General features: G+C 35.5%; 1 pseudogene; it reads left to right on the top strand.

The window, feature by feature from the left end:
• The first annotated feature begins 6,315 nt into the window (after nt 1-6,315).
• Nucleotides 6,316-8,249, top strand: LOC114368384 (annotated as a pseudogene).
• The last annotated feature ends 645 nt before the right edge of the window (nt 8,250-8,894 follow it).

Genomic DNA, 8,894 nt, shown 5'->3' with positions numbered 1-8,894 from the left:
CTTCTAGACACCCTAGCAATGTCCAAGAAACAAAACCAAACCCAAGCCACCCAAGCTGAACCTAACTTCAAGAATAGCCCACCATCTACTTCATTTGAGGATGGCTTCCCTGGTGAAGCTTTACAAATCGTTAGACTTGCACCAGTGTCCATTCTTGTTGTGAAAGTCTGTTTGAAGGACAAAGAACCCAAAGTTCATATTGAACACTTTTTCAATATTGACTCTTTGAAAAATGTTGCATATGTCATCAAGGCCAACCTCATGATGTGTGGCATCCACCATTTCTTCAAGGATCCCAAGTTGGTGGTGCCTGAACTTATCCATGAATTCTGGAGGACTATAAAGGTATACCGAAATGAAGTCATTGGAGGATACTTCGCGGGTAAGGTTTTTGGTATACTAGTGTAGCTAATTGCTAAAATGATTGCCCAAGCCATTGGATGTGAGCAACAAGGAACAAAGTTCATGAATAGTTGGGGCAATGAACTTGAAGATCACAATGGGCACTCCTTGTAGAGACCCAACTGGGCCAACAAGCCAAGGAAATATGACACTCTGCTAAGCAAGGCGAAGATTTTCCAGCAAATTGTCAACATGGCTATCATCCATAAATAAGGCTTTAAAGACTTTTGGTCCAATGGCAACAAGTTCATTTTGTACCATCTGATGAAGGGAACTCCCTTTGACTTGCCCCAGATTCTCTTCAATTACTTTGCAACTAAAGTAATGAAGGAAAAAATCATTCGAAAAGACATTTACCACAATGTTGTCCTAACAAAAGTCTTTGAGGCTCATGGCATCATCAGAAAGTTCTTGTACGACATATCCAAGGATGTATAAGACAAATTTTACTTTGACAGGGTGTTTCTACCCAAACAGAAAGCCTTTAGTCAAGAGAATATTTTGAAGATGAGGCTGGCTAGTGATGGCACCTTTTAGCAAACTTCCCAGGTGGATGATTCCATTCTTTCTGAACTTCACCAGAAGTTTGGACTCAACACTAGGTGAGATAACCAACTAGACACAGTTTAGGAGAAAACTGTTAAAAATGAGGACAAGGTAGATGCAAACATCTCTCAAGCTGAAAAAAGAACCCAAAAGAAAATGGACGCACCTTCGTCCAAGGCTACTCCTGCACCACAACATCTACTTCTCATTCTAGTTGCTCATAAGGCAACAAGTGCAATGCCCCATGTATCAAGAAGGGCAACACCTAAGAAGCAACAACCATCATCCACTGCAGATCGCTTAAGGGAGCTTAGTGAGACTGATGATAACGAAGATGGGTTGGTGTTTAGAAAGAGGAAATTTGCACCACCTTTGGATGAGACCTCTGCACCTCAAGTGAAGAAGGCTAAACCAACACCACAAGTTCTTTCTTCTCCTACTCAACCACAAACCAACAAGTGAGAGAAAAACTGAGCTCAAAGACTAAGTGTCCAAAGGATGAGCCATCCTCAACTGCTGTTGATACTACCACCAATCCTCCACCTGTAGATATTCCTCTCATTCGAGAACAGACCTCCGACCATCCAACCTCATCCGCCACTTCCAACCGCTTATTTCGCACCTACAATCACTGACAATCTTGTGCCTGTGCCTCCACCTTCACCACCAAAGTCACCACCATCAAACCCTCCACCTTTATCCACTGAGGGATGACTATGATGTCCTAAATCATCTTTTTTTTCTCTTCGAACCCATATCTTTTGATAATGACAAAGAGGGAGAAAGTAGAATAAGAATTTTTGTACTCATATGTTGTTTAATAAAACAAGTGTTTTGGTGGTCACATATGTGTGTATTTCATGTTTTTTTATTTTCCTACACATATTCTATGTATACTTTGATTACACATTCTCTGATATTTTCATAATGTAATGAACTCAAGGAGAGTTTCATTTATCTTCACATAATTTCTCTAATTATGCAATATCTACTCTGATTATGATTTTGAAAGATATCTTTATATTTTGATAATTAACAAGTTTGTTGAATGTCAAAGATTTTTTTTTTCTTTTGAGACACAAACAAAGATTAAGCATTGTGTGACAGTACATCCTAAACTTCCCTAATACTCTGATTTTAATCTCCTTATCTTATCCTTTTGGTGTCAAAATTTATATCGTTTGTCATCATAAAAAAGAGGGAGATTGTTAAGTCTGGTTGCATCCAAGTCACATTAGATTGTACCAAACAATTAAATGCCTAAGGTTTTGATGTTAACAAAGTACAAATTTTATGCATTAACCTTTCATGCTTAAGCTACAGGTTCATATATATCTCTATCAGATCCTAATTCTATCCAAACAAGTTTTGTGAAAAAAAAATGGAAAAAGTAAGAAAATAAAAGAAAACAAAAAAAAAACAAGAAACAAGGAAAGAAAAAATTGCGAATCATGCAGGTTTTGATGATGCCAAAATAATTTACTATATGAAAACACAGATTGTTTCAAGTCAAGAAACAAGATCTAGAAAATCACAGATAAGGACTTAGTCAAATTGTTAAAAGAATTTCATTTTTATTTGCAATAGTTTGGCCTCAAAGTATTTTATCAAAATGCCTTTATCAAAGTTTAATCAGTTCAAATGTAAGATATTTTTGAACTGGTAATTGATTACTGGTAATAAATTACCAGAGAGACCATGAAGATGACATTTTTGAAATTTTGAACTGGTGACATAACGACACAAACTTATTTGAATTTTGATCTATGTAATTGATTACCATAATCCTGTAATCGGTTACCAGAGAAGAGATTTTAGAAAAGCTTTGAAAAGACATGACTCTTCAGAAATATAACTGTGTAATCGATTACCAAAATCCTATAAATTACCAGAGAGAAAATTTCAGAAAAACTTTCTGAAAATACTCATATCTTCAAACTATTTTGAAAATGCGCAATGGGCTTGTGTGTGTGTGTGTGTGTCTGACTTCGAAAAGTGTAAGAGAGAGATTTTCTAAGAGAACTTAATTGTCAAATTCTCTCTAAATAACAATTGGCCAAACTCTTGCAAATCTATTGAGAATTCTTCTAGGAACTTCAATTTGTATCATCTACTCTAAAGGAGAGAAATCTTTCTGTACATCTCATATACTCAGTTGTACTCAAGACTCTGTTTGTCTCTTGGCTTGTGAGAATCTTCAATTTGTATCATCACTATTCCTTCCCTTTCTTCTCCTTTTTCATTGTTTTTTTTTCTTTCTTTTGGTCTATTGTTTGATTCGTTTCATCTCACACGGTGAACCCCTTGGCCGCCGGTGAGATTCCAAATTTTTTTTATCAATGTTTGTTGCGAATCTTTTTTTAAAAAAGCTAGAAAAATGAAAAAAAAAAGAGTTGAAACGTGCCTAGTTTCTTAAGCCTAAAACAAAATAAAAATTGCTATTTACATTTACTTTTTACATATATACCTTTTTTATTTTGGGCCTGACCCATTTTCAAAAATATCCTACTTAAATAAATACTACTAGTCACCCCCCCCCCCCCATTTACATGCACAACCCACTCCTTTCAGGCATAGCCCAAATAAAGTAGAAAATGCTATTTATGCCATCCTTTCTTCTTCTTCTTCTTCTTCTTCTTCTTCTTCTTCTTCTTCTTCTTCTTCTTCTTCTTCTTCTTCTTCTTCTTCTTCTTTTCCTAGTTTGGCTCTATTATTTATTTTATTCTCCAATTTGATTTATCATTTCTTGGTTAGTTAGTAATGTGTTGTAAATATTTTGTCACTTATTTATTTTTTCCCATGTTTTAACCTACTAAGTGTATTTCCCGCTTCTACTTTATTATTTTCTATTCCTATTCAATTTATTAGTGCACATCTCGTCCATTTAATTAATTATGTAACGCTACGTTAATTATTCATTTATTTTGCAATTCTGTGTTAGTATTCTTTAGTGTGTGCTTGCGTTCCGTGCACTCTATGCTGGGTCTCCGACTTGCTTGGAGGTGTTTTAATAACGGATGGGTAAATTTTATGAATGTCATCTTGGATCTTCGACTTGTTTGACTTCACAAAGTTTACTGCAAACCTGAAATCTTTTTCACATTTTGTGCACTCCATGCTGGGTCTCCGACTTGCTTGGTGGTGTTTCAATAACGTGTGAGCAAATTTTGTGAATGTCATGTTGGGTCTCCGACTTGCTTGACTTCACAAAGTTTATCACAAACCCAAAATCTTAATTGCATTCCATGCACTCCATGTTGGGTCTTTGACTTGCTTTGTGGTGTTTCAATGACGTGTGAGTAAAATTTTGTGAATGTCATGCTGGATCTCCAACTTGCTTGACTTCACAAAGTATACTTGAGATTTTCCTTTTTCTCCACAAACAAATAATCACCCAATTCTCCTTTTTCTCCACAAAAATTGCACATTACTTGAGATCACTTCAAGGTCCAATGCCTTAAGCGATTCTCTCCGCTATTTTCTTAAAATTCAGTGTCGTTCAAGGACCAACGCCTTAATGACTCTTTGTCACGTAATTAAAATAAATCTTTCAAAAAAATAAAATCAACCCAAAACACAAGCTATTTTTTACCCAAAGAACTATATAATTTTGATTTCCTCATTTCACCTGATGATACGTAAGAGCGAAGGCAAAACCCCTTGCCAACCTAAAGAACACTAAAAAAGAAGTAAAATCCCTTTTTGTTTCTAAAAATAAAAAATTGTTTTCTTTTTCTAAATAAACAAAAATATAAAAAAACATAATTCATGCTCTCAAGGGAAGATAAATAATTAAAAAGTCACTTTATTTTTAGCACACTCGATTAAAGGTTGTCGTCTTCATGATAGGCGCATGGGTGCTAACACCTTCCCCATGCGTAAACGACTCCTGAATCTTTTTTCTCAAATCATAGACCATTCCTTATCTTTTTTGTTTTTCCGACATTTTCCTTAAATAAACGTTGGTGGCGACTCCCTTGGTCTTCCTTTTTGAAAAACCTCCCTCTCTATCTTTTTTTATCGTTGTCCTATTGTGGCCAACGTTGAGACACTCTCCCTGAGATACAACTAGAAAAGCATGAACCAAAAAGCTATGGACGATAAGCAAAGTATCAGTCATTGGACAATACTGCTTCATTGTCCAATAATGAGAAGACAAGTACTTTAGCACTGGCTCGTAGTACAAAAGTAATGGAACGGTTACCCAATCCTCAAGTATTGAAAACAATTATAAGAAAGTAACGTTCATATGTTGGGTAAGAAACTTATGCCATAGAGCACAAAAGAAAATATTTAAATTGTCTTGTCTTGACATTCTTAATTCATTTTGCCTTATGTTGTTAATGTTTCTTTCAATTCATACAATGAAAGTCAACTCTGAGCATTAGGTGACACTGACATATTGTACTTCTTTGAAGATATGTTGCAAAAAGTGTTTGTGGTCCCCACTTTCTCTCTTTGCACAGTAGTGGCCTCGTGTCAAGCACCAAAGCTATTAGACAGCGGCTAGCTAAGATCTCTCAACAAATCAAAACTCTAAAGTCTATATAAAGCTTAAAGATGTTCGTGTTAAGTCTATCAAATGATAAGAGAATAATCTGAGGCAAAACAAACAAGCGTTGTAACATAGTCAGTCCACTAGACGAAGGAAACTTGAGCAAATTGAGTGAATCTTAGCTTTGTTAAGTTAACAAATTTCATAGTATTCGAGCCTATTGTGTAAACACTATTTGAGTTATTAGAATATATTTTTTATCAAACATATATTGTTCATGAAATCCAAGAGTGGCTTAGTGACATAAAATACTTGGATTTTAATCTTAGGTAGAGATTAAGTATAGTTTTAGGAGTGACCTAGAGGGTACTCGTTGTAGGCAAAAGTGACATAAATTAAGTGTAGTTTCAGGCTACCAATCTCCTAATACGTTTCTCCCTCAACTCTAAAATCACGCCCATTGTCTTTTTTCCCTTCACATGGAAGCGTAATGATGTCAAACGACAGCGACAAAGATGAGCTCCTCCAGAGCTATAGCTTGATGTCAACTACGGTGACAAAGGCAGAGCCATGAAATTGAGATGTCAACTAGGGCTAAGAGCATGAAGCCTAAGACAACTCATAAGGTCACGGACTTCGAGCTCGACGAGTTGGAGAAGTCTTCGTTGTCGACTTGGTCTTGTTTGTTTAAGAACACAACCATGTTGGGGACACTGACTTGTTTGGCTAAGGGGATGTGTTCTTTGGTTTGAGGCATGGGGTCGTCGGCACCGGAGACGACTAATATGGTGTCGTCCATCTGGGCGGAGCTGGTGCTCATGTTTTTAACATAGTTAGTGTGGTCGTAGTGGTGGTTCTTAGTCTCATACTCGATGGTGGCGGTGTTGATGGTGATGTTGCTGAAGAAACTGTCGTGGCTGGTAGAGAATTTGAATAGAAAGAGGAGAGTGAAGAGTGAGGAGTGAGGAGTGAGGAGTAAAGAGTGAAGAAGAGGATTATGTTAGTGTAGTGTATCGAGTAATGTAAATTGTGTATACTGATCATATTGATAGATCCACGAGCTTGATCGAATTTGTAGATTGTTATATGCTTACTGATCATATAAGCTCCTATTTATTGGTGTTATTTATGAGCAGGTGTTTAAGCTAGCTCGATTATGCTGATTGACTGAACTACATTAATTAATTTATTTGATTATTACTTTCAGATTGAGGCGTTTGGTGGACAAGCTCTTACCTTCGCGGGAGATGTTTCAAATGAGGCCGATGTGGAAGCTATGATTAGAACTGTGAGCAAATATTTTACTTTGATTTATTAGATTGATGGAATTATTCTACGTGGTTAAGTGATTAATTCGTATATGCAATTCTACATCTGCAGGTAGTTGATGCTTGGGGAACTGTTGATGTATTGGTAAATAATGCAGGTAGCTTGCATAAATAATAAATTAAGCACTTGTGCTATTAGTTATTTATTTTAATTTAAGATTCCATACTAAAAATAAAAATATCATGGGTTCAGTAATTACTCAAGATGGTTTGTTAATGAGAATGAAGAAATCACAATGGCAGGAAGTTATTAATCTGAATCTCACTAGTGTTTTTCTTTGCATGCAGGTATAGCTGTTTTTTCTTTTCCTTTCAAATTTAAAATATAGGAGCTAATGGTTTGCATTTTACAGGCAGCAGCAAAGATTATGACGATGAAAAAGAAGGTGACACATCACACTCTAAATACAACCTCATAGAACTCTTTAGCCATTAATTGGACTTCTTTTTGTCAATTCATCATTTTGTGCTTTATCATTTTTTTCATGCAAACAATGTTTATGTAATTTACTAGAGGTTAGTATGTCATACTGTTATTATTATTGATTAGCTACTAGGTTATATTTCTGAAAAAGTTTTGCATTCAGCTATTAACCCATTGCGGGTTTGCAAAATGACATCTAGTGGTTGCTGAATTAAGCTCTATAATATTCATATCAGAGTTTACTTGGTACTTTTGCAGGGAAGGATAATCAATATTACATTAGTTATTGGTCAGGTTGCCAATGTTGGACAAGCCAATTATAGTGCTGCAAAGGCAGGGGTAATTGGCCTCACAAAAAGTGTTGCCAGGGAATATGCTAGCAGAAACATCACTGTAATTTTTTGGTCCTGACATCCAAAGAGGCAAGTTAATTATTAGTTCGAAGAGTTAATTAAAACTCAGCATTTAATTATAGATCAATGCAGTAGCCCTGGGGTTTATTGCATCTGATACGACTGCCAATTTATGACCAGACATTGAGAAAAAAAGATTGGAATTGATCCCGTTAGGTGAGTGACCAAAATATTGTTAACTCTGAAGCACATTTAATAAGATTTTTAAAAAAGTGAAGATGAAGATGTACACGTGGTACACGTTGCCAATAGCTTAATACTTTCACCTTGGATTCAGGAAGACTTGGCCTACTAGAAGAAGTTGTTGGACTTGTGGAATTCTTGGCTCTTAATCCTGCTGCCAATACATCATTGGGCAGGGTCATTTATTTATTTATTTCCCTGTTGGTTTTCTAAATATTGAACTACCTTATGAGTTTGGTCTATCATTAAACTAGCCATTTTTTCTTTGTAATTGGACAAATTCAAGTCCTGCTCAAATGAAAAATGAGTTTATTATGATAACCTGTCCTAACATCATCTTAGTCTTTTGTAACCGATTTTATTTACTTTCTTTAGTCCAATTAATCAATCACGTGTTTGAATAAACCATAATTTCCATGTAACAGGTGTTCACCGTTGATGGAGGTATGGCAATGTAAGTCTCAGGAATTTGTTTCCGTATATAGCTACTTGAACTTCTTTACTTCACAGTTCATCTCAAAGGCCACAAAATTTCAACTTCTGCCATGGTGATAGTTTATTCTATGCTGATTTATGCTCAAGCTAGTAATACCTGGTGACTTATTGTAGAAGTTTAGTTGAGTTTTTTAACAGGTTGCTTCTTGAGATGAATTCGACATATTGTGATTGCACCTGACAAATGGTAGGGAACTTCAAATTCACAATGGACCAAAAAAATATTATAAAGATTGCATGAATTCTGATTCCACTTCACATTTACTGCTACCTACTGCTTTGGAAGTTCTAATTGATAATATATTTTAATTAGTTGATTTGTCCACCACAATATGCAAGAAAACTTGAAGAAACTGAAAAAGGTGAATAGGAATCTTTGTAAGGTGATTAGGTATATATATCTTTCATCACTTCGATCGATCTCTTTGGTAATGTTTTTTTCTTGATTTATATATATATATATATACATATATATATATATATATATATATGCGCATGCACATGTTTTATTTGTTTACTTCTGGTGTTTGTCCATGGCTTAGGTAGAGAATGGGAGATTGTCTGAACTTTTTGGGCATGGAAGATCTCAAGCTCCTTGAGGAAGAAAT

Source organism: Glycine soja, chromosome 9 (genome assembly GCF_004193775.1).
Source record: "Glycine soja cultivar W05 chromosome 9, ASM419377v2, whole genome shotgun sequence".
Taxonomy (NCBI): Eukaryota; Viridiplantae; Streptophyta; class Magnoliopsida; order Fabales; family Fabaceae; genus Glycine; species Glycine soja.
Note: the sequence above shows the minus strand (reverse complement) of the source record. Positions and strands in the feature narration are given on the sequence as shown.